The 17,043-nt window shown below is 41.4% G+C and overlaps 1 protein-coding gene across 2 annotated transcripts in view; it reads left to right on the top strand.

The window, feature by feature from the left end:
* RANBP10 (RAN binding protein 10) overlaps positions 1 to 17,043 on the top strand; it is a 239,138-nt gene that overhangs the window by 70,971 nt on the left and 151,124 nt on the right. The gene's annotated exons all lie outside the window — the stretch shown is intronic.

The raw sequence follows: 17,043 nt of genomic DNA, 5'->3' as shown, positions 1-17,043 counted from the left end.
TACAGTCACTCTCGACAGCTCCTGAAAAGCCCATCGCAGCATAATGTCACTTCTGTTCATAAAAACACCCATACTTCCACAGGAGGCCTTACTGTCTATTATCCCTTCCAACCCAGTGTCAACAGCCAATTTCTAGCCAGGCCTCGACAAAGAAAACACAGTCAACAGAAACCTGCCCAGCAGACCCAGTCTCGCTCCTCCACAACCCCCTCTCTTCTCATTTATCTGGAAAGCAACTCTTAGTGGCACTTGGTCATATGGCAGTGGCCATTCATGTGGTTCACTAATTCACTAACCTGCCTTCACATCATTATCTCCAGTGGGGTCTATGTATCCAGTGAAATCAATTAACTCAACCGCTGTTGTCTCTGGTGCAGATTATGAAGACTTTGAAACGAGTTATAGTGGTGGCAACACCCGCACGTTCTCAAGGATGGAGCCCCTCTTCACTCGCTCCTCTACCAGGTAGTTCTGGCGACAGATGCCTCCAGCAAAGGATGGAGGAAATACCAGAATCTTTGAACATAAGGCCTCAGCAGCTCTCTTGAAGAGTCCAATAAAATCAGTCTTCTAGTGTAAGGGGGAGGTTTAATGCTCTTTCCCTTTTATTAAGAAGCAATGTGATAATATTGTCTAAGAATTTTATTTAAGGAAGTAGATGGTGTACTGTTGGTCAATCAAAATTAAAACTAGTTAAAAGAAAATAGTCACTGGGCAAAGATATCTGCTCAACAGGCTGTCTATTTTTGTAAATATAACTTAGAAGTTACATTTGATAATGTAGCCCCAGAAAAAGTTAAAAAGATAGTGAGAGACCATAAAGTCCCATGGTTTGGCTCAGAATTAACGATCCTAAAACATGAACTCAGATTATGAGCGGCGTTGGTGTAAATCACGATTACCTTCTGACTGTGATGCCTTTATGGGTAAGGTTAATGACTTTAGATTAAATGCAGATAAATTAAAACATCAATTTTTTCATGATCGAACTGAAAAAGCTTTCAATTCATTGCATGAGTTATTTTACATTGTAAAGTCACTCACACATGACAATAAGAAAGAATTAGATACATGCCCATTTAATGCCAAAGCTCTGGGTTCCTTTTTTAATTTAAAAAAAAAAAAAAAAAAAAAGGAAGCTATCTGCATCTTTTAACTCCACCCCGATGTATGGCTTGAAGATTCCTCAAAGGATCTTGTGTTGTGGAATTCATTTGCAGAGGTCTCTAGTACTTAGGTAGAGTGTGTTCTGCAAACCCTAAAAAATCTGGCCATTCAATAATTGCTCGATTGCCTTCTTGAAATGTTTGAGTAAGGATTTAGCATAATTTGTGACTCATTTTGTAAATTGTCCCAGGTTTATTAAAAGCAGCAATTGTCCGGCCAATTTTGAAAAAATCAAATGTGAATATCAATGATCCAAGTAATTTCAGATCAATTTCAAATTTGCCTTTAACTAAGAACAATTTTAGAAAAAATTGTAGCTGGTCAGTTTCTTTTTAAAATGAACAAAATATTTTAGATCCTCATCAATTCAGCTTTAGAGCCTTGCACAATACCGAGACCTTGCTGCTATCCATATTCAAAATATTTAGGAGAGGGTTTGACAGTGGTCAAGGGTGGTTCTTGATTCTCTTAGACCTAACGGCAACTTTTGAAACAGTTGACCATGTTCTTCTCTTAAAACATATACATCAAGTTGGAATAGGAGATGTAGTTCTTAAATAGTTTGCCTCCTTTTTATCCAACCAAACTCAGTCAATTGTTTTTGCTGGCACCTATGGGAAAAGTCTTCTCTTTTAATGTAGTCAGAAGGGTGCCGCAGGGCTGTATTTTTTCTGCCACACTTTTTAATGTTTATATCTCTCCCATTTGCTGCCTTTTAGCTGACCTAGATGTAGGCTATCAACTTATGCAGACGATGTCCAGTTTTTTTGTACCTATTAAAAACTCAATTCCTGAAACTCTTAACCGTATTTCTAATTGTCTTCTAGCAGTCTGTTCTTGACTTGGAGATCAACAGCTTATTATAATTTTGTATAAACTGAAATTCTCTATCTTGCAAGATGTCCTGTGACAGATCGTCCTAGTTCATTGAGTTTAGGATATACTGCAATTAAAATTTCAAGGGAGGGTACATCATTTGAGTTTTATAATGGATACAATACTGTCTTTTTGTCTACAAGTAAACAAAGCAGTAAAGTCATCCTTCTACAAACTGCAAATGCTTCAGCAACTGAAACCATAATTATCTGAAAATGACTTAGACAGTGGTTCATTCATTGGCAATTTCAGTTATTAACTATTGCAGTACCTTATACCTTGAGTTACCATAATCTACTTTACATCTATTGCTATTGATACAGAATGCTGCAGTGAGAATAATTATCGGACGCCAGTTTCTCATAAGAACATAAGATATGCCATACTGGGTCAGACCAAGGGTTCATCAAGCCCATCAATCATTTTCCAACAGTGGCCAATCCAAGTCACAAGTACTTGGCAATTACTCAAACATTAAATAAATCTCCAATTCTAGCCAGTTTGCACTGGCTACCAATAGTGTGGAGAATTAAATTTAAGATCTTACTTGTGATCTATAAGTGTTAAAGGCATGGCTCCAGCAACAATCAATACTGCTCTTAAAATCTATCAGCCAGATAGTTCTATCAAAATTTGTCTCTGCCATTATTTAAGCAAATTTGTTTAGACTAATTTCAGGAAAAATTGATCTGTGTACAAGAAATTCATGACTACCAATATAACTCGAGAGCTTTATTTTCCTATGTAGCAGACTTAACTATTCCTTCCCCGAACACCTTACCGCATGAAAATACTAAAAGTAAGTGCAATGAGCTTGCAAAATTATTTTTGAGATAAAACATTAAATCTATTAAAAAATATATATATATTCACACACACGAGACCTCTAAGATGACGCTACCAACAAATTCAGAGATTTCATGATCCACTTTCGATCGATAATATCTCCTTAACTGAAATTGAGATTCTCATTAAAAAAAAAATGAACCCTGCCACCCACCCTTCAGACACCATACCCATCAAATCGCTAAAGATGGTACCTAATTTAATTGCAAAATATTTAGCAGACATCATTAATCTTTCTCTCAACCAAGGTGCACCATTCCTGATAATTTAAAATGTGCAATAGTTGAACCAATCATAAAAAAAAAAAAACCCCAAGCAAATTCATCGGACCCATCTAATTTTAGGCCCATCTCCAACTTGCCATTTCTTTCCAAAATTTTGGAAAAAGTTGTCAATCAACAACTTTACAGGGCATCTAGAAACTCACGATATTCTCTATCCTTCTCAATTTGGATTTCGAAAATTCTTTAGCACAGAAATCCTGCTGGTCTCCCTCTTGGACACTGTCCTGAGAGGTTTAGACAATGGTCAAACTTATCTATTAGTAATGCTTGATGTATCTGCAGCACTTGACACGATTAATCATGACACTGTACTTGACAGATTAAGAGAAATTGGTTTAACAGATATCACAATTCGGTGGTTTGAATCATATTTGGCAAATAGATCATACAAAGTTAAAATAAATGACAATGAATCAGAAGAAATTAATATTGTGCAAGGGTGTCCCTCAAGGATCCCCGATATCCTCAACACTGTTTAATATATATATGCTTCCATTATGCAAGCTTTTAGCAGGTCTTGGACTAACTCATTTTGTCTACACAGACTATGTACAGATTTTAATTCCAATCACAAGCTCTATCGAATCTGCTCTAAAACTCTGGGAAATCTATCTTACTACAATAAACCGATTATTAGCACAAATGAGCCTATCTCTTAATTCAAACAAAACGGAACTGCTGATGATATGCCACAAATAAGCAAATTGAGGTAGAAGTAATGAAAATATCTAATAGATACTCCATCTCACACAAAGTTAAAGATCTTGGAATCCTGTTTGATAGCGAATTAAACTTAAAAAGGTGGATAAATAATATAATTAAAGATGGCTACTTTAAACTAAATGTCTTAAAAGATTAAGACCCCTGCTTCATAAACAAGACTTCAGAACAGTTCTTCAAGCACTCATTTTTTCAAAAACAGACTATTGCAATACTCTATTAGGCGTAACCACTTCTTCCACCAGACTGCTCCAACTTCTGCAGAACTCAGCTGCTAGAATTCTAACCTACACTAGGAAAACTGAACATATAACTCCTATGCTAAAAGAATTACATTGGCTTTCAATCACACATTGTAACCAGTTCAAAACCTTATCATTAATCCATAAGACCCTTTATATTGACAAAGTTGAATGGCTCACTGCTGCCTTACATTTTCACACCCCTCAAAGAACCACAAGATCAGCAGGTAATGGGACATTACCAATTCCATGCCCTAAATCAGCACATCTAAACACTGTTAGAGAAAGAGCATTATCCATTGCTGGGCCACAATTATGGAACTCCTTACTGCAAAACGTAAGACTTGAACCAAATAGAACATTTAAGAAAGGACTCAAAAACTTGGCTCTTTCAACAAGCATTCTCTTAACTCTATAGTTCAAGTTCCTTGATTTAGTAATTTATGTTTTCTTATTGCTTTTAGATGTTTTATTAAGAATTCTATGTATTTTATGATTTCATGATTATAATTTTGCAACTCAAATGTATTTTAATTGTGTATTTGACATGTTACTGTAAACCGATGTGATGTTTCCTACGAACATCGGTATACAAAAATGAATAAATAAATAAGAACATCAGCTTTGGAATCTTTTGCCTGAAAAGCTTAAGGAAGAACCTTCACTGCTAAAATTAAGGAAGCTGGTAAAAGTGTTTTTATTTCAGCAAGCATTTGACACTGTAATCTCATAAGTCATGCCTACAGTCACCCCTATATTGAGACTGGTTTCTTAAATGTATGCTCCTTAAGCCTTGTATAATTTTTGCTGTATGGGTGATTTTATTTAGTTTTATTCAGTTTTAAGAGAGCTGCTTGTTTGTTATTATTAACTGTTATACATTTATGATTTTATTATTTTAATATTATCTGAAGGTGTTTGCTATTTATTTTGAGTTTTTATTTTGTTTTTAACTTTATGTACATTTATCTATTGTTAAGTTATGGATGTCAATTTGTAAATCACATGGTAATTATCAATTTGCAGTATGGAAAACCCAAAAAGAAAATAAATAAAATGAGTTAAAAGAAAATAGTCACTGGGCAAAGATATTACGTCTATAAAGCTCACAATTGTTTAAAGATCCAAGCTTTCAGGACTCCTAAGAATGGGCTCATTGTAGTAGACCTCTGAGGAAGTGTCATTTGTAGCCTTGAGAGCTTGTACCTTTGAACATTTTTTGCCTTGTAAAGGTATCTTCTACACCTATAGGGAAAAACCCTGTATGAATCAGGCCTCATGTTCTTTATTGGAAACCCCTGCTAGCTTCCTGAGGCAGGAGCTAGTCTGCCCTTTTACATTATTTCTGTGGATAATCAGGAAGTGTTTGTCTTGTGGATCTTATAATATAGAACATTGTGGGGGATTTGGGGCTTGAAGGCTCTTGTTCAGAGAATAGCTCACTAATCTGAAGAGTGTTTTGGCACTGGAGAGCTCCAAAGCTGCTGTTGCTAGGTGAGTGAAACTAAGAAGACGGAAAGATGTGAGCAGAATAATTCAGTAAATGCATATGCTAGAACATGCCTCCCTTCTCTTCCTGCTGGAGTTTTGCTGGAAAATAAGTATTGCAGAATGAAGTACATTTTGATTTTTAAAGCAGCATTCCATTCCTTTAATTTGTTCAGCTATTACTAAATTATTATGGTAAACAGCTGCTGGCAAGTGAATATACAGCATATGTTGAACTAGTGTTGCTACAGCGGTAGCCAACTTTGGTCCCCAAAAGCCATAAGCAAGTCTGTTTTTTAGATATCTGCAATGAATTTGCATGAAAGAGAGATTTGTATGCAATGCCTCTACTCTGTGCAAGCATATTGCTTGCACATTCTTTATGGATATCCTGAAAACCCGATCAGAGTTGTTCACCCCAGTTATAGTATACTGGGAAGAAAATATTGTAAAAATGAAATTCTGAAAACCTACCTAAACAGCCTTCCCAGCTTCAAGTGGGCTTGACAAGAAAGAGAGAGAGAAATGCTTCATAAATAAGTATGAGAAAAAATCATGATCAAGAAATACCGAAACGTCTGGGGGACAGTAAATGTTTTCATACCTGCTTGAACCTAATTGATATTTTTAGCTGTTTTGAACAACTCACAGGGTAGAGCAGAACAATGGTCATTGTTAAAAGTTTGAATGGAAAGGAGGAAATGCTGTGAGGAGGAGGTTTTCTGAACTAGTGATAACTTATACATAAGAAACTAGCAGATAATGAATCAAACAAAAGGCCTAGGAATTACCATTCATTTTATGCTGCAATAAATCTAATCTTACTTCAGCTTCCAGCTTCTTGAAGTGGCTGATGTTGAAAAGTTGGCAAAGTAGAACGCCATGTTTCTTTTTAATGTTTCTGAGGACCCCGTCTCCAGTGCGCATGGCCACACTGCTGCATATGACAATACGTGGCCCCACCTATGAGTAACTTAAGCATTCATTTACGATGTTTAGCCATCTCTTACCTAAAAGGAGAAATGCCACCATGAGCACCATGGAAGGCAAAAAGAGCATTATTATGCAGTCAAATACAAATATGTTACATTTTCAGAATTTTATGGAACACTGTAATATGCATTCCAGCTGACTGGATCTATTTTGGTTTATATTATGAAGCCTATTAATTAGTGCAAAATTTTTTTTCCATTAATAAGCGAGTGAATGAGCCATGCTGATTGGGTGCGACATCCTCTGGCGATACGGCTCGGAACCATCTCCTATAGCAGAGCTTTGCATTCTGCCTGTGTGTGGATGTTCCTGCGCGATTACCTCAGTCATCATCTATATTAGTCTTCAGTTGCATTTTTTTTCCACTTCTCATGCGGATGCAAATCTTCTCTCTTTAGTTGCACCTTCAAATCAGGAAGTATGTTGAAGAAAGCCCCAGGTTTCAAGTACTGTTCCTGTGGGCACATCATGTCTGTGACAGGAGGACACAATTATTGTTACTTATGCCTGGGCCTGGAGCACGACCAGGCTGCGGCTGCATGTCCCCTCTGGCCCGGAGGCAGAGGGCCAAAAAAATCTCCAGGCTGTAAGAAGCGGGCTTCTCACCATTGTGCAGCTATGTACCCTCCCTGTGGCACTTGACCTAGTCTTTACTGAGCCTGAAGCCTCAACCAAGTGATGCCCAGAAGAGGGCCTTATCAGAGGACCCAACAGTAACGGGCTAACCGAAAGAACAACCACCAAAAAGCGTCCAAAGCCATGCCCAGAAAAACTAAGGGCAGTATTTTGTCGACTCAGACATCTTCAAAGTCAAAACTGACCGCGTTGACACCAGATGAACAGACGCAAGAGTCGAACAGACACCCGAAGCTGGCTAATCGAACAGTTGACGCATCCACACATGAAGCTCCCCGACGCAATGCACCTGCATCGTCCCGCGATGCAGCAGCACCCACCCACGATGCAAAGAGGCAGGTGAAGCACAAAAGCATGATGCAAGAGCAGCCACACCTTACAACGCAGAGAAGTTGCACTCGATGCCACACAACACACACACAAGCCAAATGGATGCTCCATGTGGGGCAAGGCCACTTCAAGTGATGCACTCGAAATTTCTTAAGCCTCCAAAGAAGGGTTATATGCACCACCACCTACAGTTGCTGCCGGCTCCATGGTCCATGCACCAGCAAAGGGAACCGCCTAGTGAGTCCCCAAGGGGAGTGACATCTCGGGACCTGGAAGTTGCAGTGGATGTCGAACCTATACTCCAGACATTCACACCCAAACTGTGGTCCCCACGGGCGAGGTCCCCTTCAATTATCTCATCAGTAACACAGCCTCGTAAAAGGCCGCATCCTCCGACACCATCTGAATTAGTGAAGCAGTCTACTCCAAAATCTCTGAGATGTAGCTCCACAGAAGCAATCCAGCAAATTTCAGCCATACTGTCAAGCTTCTTCTCATCCTCTTATCCAGCTGTCAATCCCTCAAGGTTTCACATTCCTTGCACTGAGAGATACAGGGAGGACCAAAGATGAGACTCCCTGAACCCAGGGAGGAAAGTCCAGGTAGCATGGGGTCCCTGGAGAGTTCCCCTGTCCAGTGGAAGAAACCAGACAGAGCAGACTCCTTTCTTGTTTACCAGTCTCCAGTATTGTAGTACACCTCTTCTACAGATCTCCTGTCTGATGAACTGGAGGACCCTCCAGAGCAAACATCTCTCCCCCCCTCCCCCGGAGGGTCTCATGTATTTAAAGTTCATGGGAACTACGCTAAATGTAGAGATCTGGAAGATCCCAGAGCCCCATAAAGACGTTTTCAGAGTCTTAAACATTTTAGACATTCTTTCTGAACCTGCATCCCTGCCTTCTCACTCTGTGTTGTATTCAGTCCTTCTCAAATCTTGGGAGTCCCTTCACTCTGACTTGCTGGAGCTAGAAAGCTGGATTTAAAAATTTTTCTCAAGAAATCTGTGTTATGGCCCAGTTCACCCTCCTGCACGCTTTGGTAGTGGTTGAGTTGGCCATGAAGAGGGCAAAAAAGTCAAAGCTTCATGCAGACTCCTCCCCGCCCCCAGGCAAAGATGATAAAATCCTGGATGACTTTGCAAGGAAAATATTTCAGAGTTCCATACTTACCTCACGCATTCAACAACGTCAGTTTTATATGGTGTAGTATCTGTACGAATGTTTGCAACACCTAAAACCCTTAAGGGTAGATTTTCAAAGGTATGTTCGGGCGTACATGTGCATGCGCTACCCAACGTGCACCCAAGGACGCTCGATTTTATAACATGTACTCACAGGCTTGCACATGTTATAAAATTGGGGGTCGGCATGTGCAAGAGGTGCACACTAGTGCATCTTGTGCGCACCGATGCCCGAGGCCTTCCCCGTACCCCCCCCCCCTCCCAGGACCTCTATCTTACCTTTTGCGCCTGCCAGCACACAATCCTCAACACAGCAGCAAATGGCCGCTGTGCTGGAGGCCTCTGGCCCTGCCCCACCACCTGACCGCCCCCTTTTTGAAGCCCAGGAACTTAGACGCGTCCCCGGGCTTTATGCGCGTTGCCGGACATTTATAAAATAGGCCTGGCGCGATAATCCCCTCTATGTGCGTAAAGCTTTTAAAATCTGGCCCTTTGTACGCTCTGACATAGATGAGCAAATTACGCCTCAACCGCTGCAAGACCTGGAGGAAGGAATCTGTCATCTCTGCTCAGTTTATGAAGCCTTTGAAACAACAACAAGGACCTCTGCATCCGCAAGAGTGGCTCTGAGAACAGCTTGGTTGTGAGCAAGCTCAATTAGGGAGGACATATATGACAAACTGGCTGATCTCCCTTGCTTGGGAGATAATCTGTTTGAGGAAAAGCTCCGTGAAACAGTAGCACAAATCAAGGAACAAAACATGGCAGTGAGGTCCCTCACTCTACCGGCAACCAGCTCACTGCATTTAAACGTCAATTCTCACACTATAAGAGACCTTTCTACCAACGGAGGCCATATAGACAGTACACACAATATAGGGCTCCCCGTTATTAATTGCCTCACCCACAGCCTCCACAAACAGCGCAGAGAGAATGTTGGTGAGATCATAGACCCCAAAACCCCTCCAACAAACACCAAAGAACAACAGGATTTTTGAAGATAGTTAAGCCACAGCTGTTAACGCCTATCAGGGGCAGGGTCACAAATCATTTTGCAGCTTAGACCAGAATAACATCTGACCGATTGGTTTTAAAAATAATCCAACAATTCTCACTTGCCTCAGCTAACTCCGCTGACGAGACACCTCGAATTCCCCTCTTGAAACAGGACGCAAAAAAGTTGCTAGCGCAGAAAGCGATTCAGAGCATTTCACCTTCCCGCAACAACATGGGATTCTACTCCAATACTTCCTCATCCCCAAACACAGGAGATCTGCATCCAATACAAGATCTCCGTCCACTCAATAAAACACTGAAGAGGGAGAAATTCAAGATAACGCTGAAGACCATTTTGCTCTTCGTTCAGCAGGGCGATTGGATGTGCTCGCTCAGTCTGAAAGATGCGTATGCTCATATCCCAATCCACCGCTCATGTTGGTGCTAGCTTTGCTTCAAAATAGTACATGTTATCAGTACAAAGTTCTTCCTTTTGGGCTCTCTTCTACCCATAAAGATTCAATTGTGCATTTAGTCTCATGCATGATCTTTATCCTGTTGGACTCTATGCCATCCCAGACATAAAGCACCACACCGCCTCCCGGGTGCTCCTCTCTGTCATTGCGATATAATTTGTACCCCGGTATAGCACTGTCCCATTGGTTGTCCTCCTTCCACCGTGTCTCTGAGATGCCAATTAAGTCTATGCCATCATTCACTGCTATACATTCTAATCCTCCCATCTTACTTCTTAGACTTCTGGCATTAGCATACAAACATTTCAAAGTTTGTTTTTTGTTTGTATTTTCATTCTGCTTTTTAATTGATAGGGATAAATTAGAATTTTTTAGCTCAGGTGAGTTTTTAGTTACAGGCACTTGGACTACTTTTCTTATTATTGGAACCTCACTGTCTGGATGCCCTATGTCAATATTTCTTTTGTTGAGTTCACTATTTTTTATTATTTTACCTAATCTTTATTGAGTACCACCAGCCACCTTTTTATTCTATCCTTTGTTTTAAAAGTATTTAACTGGTGTTTGAAACATAGATGTTAATTCTTTTCCATTGTTGCTCGGTGTTCTCCCTGATGTTTAATAATCCCAACCTATACAAGTTTCGGAGTCTGTCCTTCCTCAAGGGCTAACATATTAACACAAACTGCTCATAAATCTCTTCAATCACTAGTCCAATTTCTTTTGGATATCGTGCGTTCGGCCTCATATTCCATCTCCTAATGGCGATTGTCCCATCTCATTACAGGCTACATAATCTGCCTGAAATAGTGAACGTGCAAGCAGACAAACTCAGCAGTGTGTTTCATCCACATGAGTGGGCCCTGGATCAATCCATAGCCAACAGTATCTTCATCAATTGGGGAAAACCTCGCATAGACCTTTCTGTGACTCAATACAAATGAAATTGGACAGATTTTGCTCTCTGCTTCCCAGCCCAACTAGAGCATCACAAGATGCATTTCTCCTCTCATGATCAACCAGTTTACTCTATGCATTCCCACTATTAACTCAAATGGTGCAGAAGTGCATGACCAGGCGGAGATGGTCCTCATAGCTCCAGCTTGACCGAGGCAATCGTGGTACGCCTTTCTTGTACAGCTGTCAGTGCAACCGCCCAGGGCACTAGGTTGCCAACCAAACCCTCCTGACGCAGGAAGAGGGAACTCTGCTACACCCTCTACTCTCATCACTTGACTTCACAGCTTGGAGATTGAGCACCAAGTCTTAGAACCGAGCATTATTCAAGAAGTGTTCCTGTCTTTGAAGACAGCATCCACTCGCCTCGTGTACTACTTCAAATGGTCCCCTTATGTCCGTTGGTGTCATACGCAGTCTGTGACCCATTTGATTACTCTCCAAAACTCCTACTCAGTTACCTTTTCCATCTATCCCAGGCAGGTCTACAAACTTCCTCGGTGAGAGTGCATCTGAGTGCAATCGTTGCTTACCACCATCAAGAAAATGAACAATCCATTTCCATGCATCTGTTAGTGTCTGGCTTCATGAAGGGTCTCCTGCACATGCATCCACGAGTACAGAAACCCCCAATTCCTTGGGACATTAATGTGGTGCTGACAGCTCTCATTACCAGCCCCTTTGAACCCCTAGTGATAAAAGGGCTGAAGTTCCTTACATGGAAAGTATTAATCCTGGTAGCGATCATATCAGCAAGACGAATTAGTGAGCTGCACGCTTTGGTCCATTTCCCACCATGTCTTCAATTCTTCCATGGCATGGTGTTATGTCCACACCCAAACTTTATGCCAAAGATGGTGTATGCATTTCCCTCCTGGTGTACTTCCCGAAACCCCATAAAAGTGAGAGGGAAAAGACTCTACATATGTTGGATTATAAACAGGCCCTTGCATACTATAAGGAAAGAACACAGGTCCACAGGAAATCCCAACACTTATTCATTTCCTTTAACCCCAATAAAACGGGCATGGCAGTTTCCAAAAGGACCTCAGCGAAATGTTTGACGAACTGTATCCGTCACTGCCATACCACAACTTCCACGCATCTTCCTGGGAAAGTAAAAGCACACCAGAGAAGAACGACAGGGGTCTCTTTGGCACATCTAAAGGACATAGCTATAGCGGACATCTGTAGGACCGCAACACTTGACCATCACAGGGCTAAATGTAAATATATACTCTGCACCCACACACACCCCCATCCCAAACAATGGATGCAGAGCAGAACTAGGATATTTCAAATACAACTCACTATATAAAAAAGATATTCTGATGCTATCTCAGTAACAGAAACACAAACTCCCTTACTACCAGGCGCATTGTAAAATACAAAACCTGAAAAAAAAACCTCAGCACATGTGTAGCAAACATTAGCCCTTCCTTTGAAAAGGCAGCAGTGCAGAACCAATGCATGTCCTATTGAGAATGAGAAAACGCAACAAGATACAAGTACAATCTTCACCTCAGTCACACATACAGATCTGACCTTCACCAAATACAAAATAAAAGACCACAACTTACAAATGAGGAGACAAAAAAAACTGAAATGGAAACCTCAAAAAGCCACTCTGCATGCAGTACAAAACTGGAAATTTAGCAACAGAAATACACATGCTCCTATATTAAGCAAAGTACAAAGACAAAAGAAATGCACATTCCCCAAACTGACATATGGCTCTTGCACCCATTCACTCTCTTTCCATGCTCCACCATATTTCACTTTTCCCAGTTACTCCCTTTCAGTCATCCACTCACACATATCCCTGACCTCCCAAATCCTTTTCTCTATGCTCCCTCTCTCCCCTGCTTGACTCTCCCTGCCTGCCCAGCTACTCCAGTCCCATTTCCCATTCCTTCCTGCTCAGCAACCCCCACACTCCCTCTCCGTTCCTTATTCATCTTCCCAGCATCCCCAATCTTTCCTCTGCCCCCCATAGAGTGAAGAGATCATCAGTAGCATCACTTCCAGACTCAGTTGGAGAAGATAGTTTGCATCCCATCAGGCCCAGAACAGCAGGAGCTGGCAAAGTCTTGCTCTGATCTGGGTGAAGGAGGAAACAGCCTCCCACTGGAGTGAAAGTAGCCTCCCATCAGGCCCAGTGTAAGAGAAGTCAACCAACTCCCACCTGGGCTGATAAGAAGGCAGCCATCTGCTGGCCCTGTGACACACCTCTCAGGACCTCACGACACACCAGTGTGTCCTGACACCAGTTGAGAACCATTGGTCTAGACAAGCTCTTGGAGTTGGACAGTTCAATGGGAGGAGCAATGTTAATGACAGTAGAAAAATATCTAGAGCCTGTCACCGAGGTGATCGGGTTGCATATCACAGTAATAGGAGTACTAATTAGTCTGCACGAGTCTCCTTGTGTAAAGCAGCAACCTCAGCTTGGGACTCCCCAGTCAGCTTATTCACTCACTTATCGATGGAAATAAGCAAGTTTGCTTACTGTAAAGGGTGTTTTCCACAGATAGCAGAGTGAATGAGCCATGCGAACCCGCCCACCTCCTTGACAGTTTGGAGAGACTTTTGACGGACGTAATCCGTAATCTTTCGTACCCACTGAAGACTAACGTCGATGACGACTGAGGTAATTGCACAGGAACATCCGCACATGGGCAGACCGCAAAGCTCTGCTATAGGAGAAGGTTCCGAGCTGCGCTGCCGGAGGACGTCGCACCCAATCAGCATACCTCGTTCACTCTGCTATCTATGGAAAACACAGTTTACGGTAAGCAAACTTGCTTTTTATTTATTTATTTATTTGTTTGTTTGTTTATTTTTTGCATGTGTGAACTAGAAATGTTATGTACATGCTAAAAGCCCACATAGTTAAATGGTGGCAGAATATAAAGCAACTGGCCCATGCAGTTATTTATTTATTTTTTTTACATAATGTGGCTGCTTGTAAAGTCTCATTATTGGAAAGTCCTTTTTTGTTTTCCTCATTTGTACCTCGCCATGTTAAGTAGATGAGCCTACAAGATCCTCAATTAATTCTTTCCAGCAGTCTACTTTTTCCATATCTAATCACAAATCTTTATAATCTAAATACCAATATTACCATGGTCTATGCAGGAAAGTTTAGCTCACACATGTAAATAAAACTAAAGTCCCCTTAACTTATACATATTATTAGTGTGCACACTAACCCAAAATGGTTAATCTGCAAATAGTGTGTATAGAAATCCTCTATGCCAGAGCGTCCCAATCCTGTCCTGAGTACCCCACAGGCAATTGGGTTTTCAGGATGTCCATAATGAATATGCATGAGATAAATTTGTATATACTGAGTCTCCATGATATACTTATGTATCTCATGCATATTCATTGCGGATATCCTGAAACTCTGACTGGCTGCACAGTCCTCAGTACAGGTTTGGGAAGCCCTGCTCTGTGCTCACCTGCCCTTTCACTTTTGGCCACTTAGTTTGGGGGATTTCATCCTCTTAACCTCACCCTCCAGAAGGCCAAACTCTAACATCAACCCTGATCACCTCCCCTCCCCCCCCCCCCCCCCCCCCCACCCCACTGTTGCACAACAAAGTCCCTGAACTCCCTTCCCTTGCCCTGGCCTACACCAACCGCCCTTGAAGCTCCTCTCACTGTGGTGGTGCTATCTAGCAGCATCATTTGGAGGTCTGCAGTGGTGCTGGCAGGAGGGCTCTTAGGTCTCTGCTCCTGGCAAAGATTAGGGCTGGGGTACCTTGGAGAATGGTAAGACAGCGTTCCAGAAGGGGGATCAGGCTTTCATGCTGGAGGGGAGTGGGGAGGTCTCGCATTCATGGCAGGTAGATCAGTGATCCCTGTTAGGGAGGGTTGTTTGGTCTGGTGTTTGGAAGGGAAGTTTCGGGGGTCCCAATGTGGTGGTATAGTCTTCTGTGAAGGGGCATGTCCAAGAGAGAAGGTGGTGTTAACATGGGTTATTTCATGAGATGACGTGCACGGTAAAGATTTAACATCAGGTCTAAGGCAGGTTTTTTTTTTCTTTTTATTTATAGTGCCTGAAAGACAGCATACCTCGCTATTTCTGCACAGCTTCGAATTCCTAATTGGCATATATCATTCCTTCATTTAAATGGGTTTATGTTAGTTCTAGCACATACCTGCTAAAGTCATCGGAGACCCATACACCATGCACTTTAGGGCCTTAGGGCATAGCCTGCTATATTCTTGCCTGCTAAATGGCCTTTGCTTACACATTAAGCTTTAGTGCAAGTCTCTGTTCAGTCTAAGCCCCCTGAAACGGCATTTTAAATTATTTCTTACATTGTTTACTTTAAATTATAAATGTTAGGCAGGCAAACTAATTTAGAAATTTAAGTAGATCACAAAGTAAAACTAACGTGACAGAAGAAAACCCACTTGAATTTGGGTAAATCTTTAATGATTTATCAGTCTTTTTTTGATATCGAGAAGAAAAGGAATAATATAGAGCCCTCCTATTTATGTGTTGAGAAGTATTAACATAGTCCAAGGATCTCTATGTTCACACAACTACTTGGGAAAATACCCATCATCTGAAGCATTGTGTTAGTCTGAGAAAAGTGGGACTAAAAGTACCGAAATGCAATAAAGGTGGAATGAGAACGGGGAAACTAAAGAGTTTGCTGCTGGAAAGACCTGGAAGAGACCTGCTCTTTGAGGAACGAGCCAGAACTTGTAAGCCCTGCAAGTAAAACTGCTGTCTCTTCCAAAACCTTATCTTAAAAGATAATATGCATGGCCAGTAAAATCAACAGAACAGAAGCGGCATTTGCGGCATTAAATGGTCTGAAAAGGGTACAAACGGGACCTGCCATCACCTTAGATTCTGTAGAAAACAACTGCCGGTGAGAAAACTAACACTAAAATGGTCTTTACCATTATTAAACAAGTTGCAATACCTGCAGGTACTAATGATGGAATCATGGTGCAAATAAAGACATTTAAAAAGGAGGTGGTTTCCCCTTACAGCACAATTCTCTTTATTTCAATAGAAGGTGAATGACTTGGAAGAAGGGACTTCCTTGTCGGATCCTGCCAGATACGTGTGTCCTGGATTAGCCACTGTTGGAAACAGGATACTGGGCTTGATGGTCCTTTGGTCTGACCCAGTTATGGCATGCTCTTATGTTCTTAAGATATTCTGGCACGTCTACAGGATAAAGTCAAAGTCATTGCTGATCTGACAAAGGTCTTTAAAAATGTTTCTCAAGGTCTTGTTATTTACAATCTTTGAATTTTTCATGGACAGGGTGCTAAATGCATAGAACACCCTCCTGAGATGGGTAAAGGAGGCCAATCCAGTAATTGAGTTTGAGAGGGAATGGGATAAGCAGTATTCTTGGTTGTTAAAAGTAAAGAGATAGCACAACTTTGTGGCTCATGTTTATACTTACTTGATTCAACGTGGAACTGCCTGAATTAATGGCAAACTGGTTAATATGTAATGTTAGAAGGCTTAGTGGAAGCAGAGAAAACCACAAGGCTGGGTTTTTCTGTCAGACTATGATAGACTCAGAATAGCAGCTGGGTCTATCTTAGCAGGCTGTGCATGGGACCTAGGATGCCAGCTGTTTGGGCAACAACCATGCTAATATTGCTGGCTGATTAGATTATTACAGAGCTTTTTGTTTAGACATGAGGGAACTAAAATGGGATCTTGTTTGCTCATCTACTCAAGAGTATCAAGGAGAAAGACTTAAGTCTGTCCTGGAAAAGGAGGGACATCTTGCAGGCAGTCACACAGTGTGGCTGGCAGCTTGAATGTATCCTTAGCAGTATGGACAGAATAACTGGGCAGACTG

The sequence above is a fragment of the Rhinatrema bivittatum genome, chromosome 7, assembly GCF_901001135.1.
Source record: "Rhinatrema bivittatum chromosome 7, aRhiBiv1.1, whole genome shotgun sequence".
Lineage (NCBI taxonomy): Eukaryota > Metazoa > Chordata > Amphibia > Gymnophiona > Rhinatrematidae > Rhinatrema > Rhinatrema bivittatum.
This window is presented reverse-complemented; position numbering and strand designations above follow the sequence as displayed.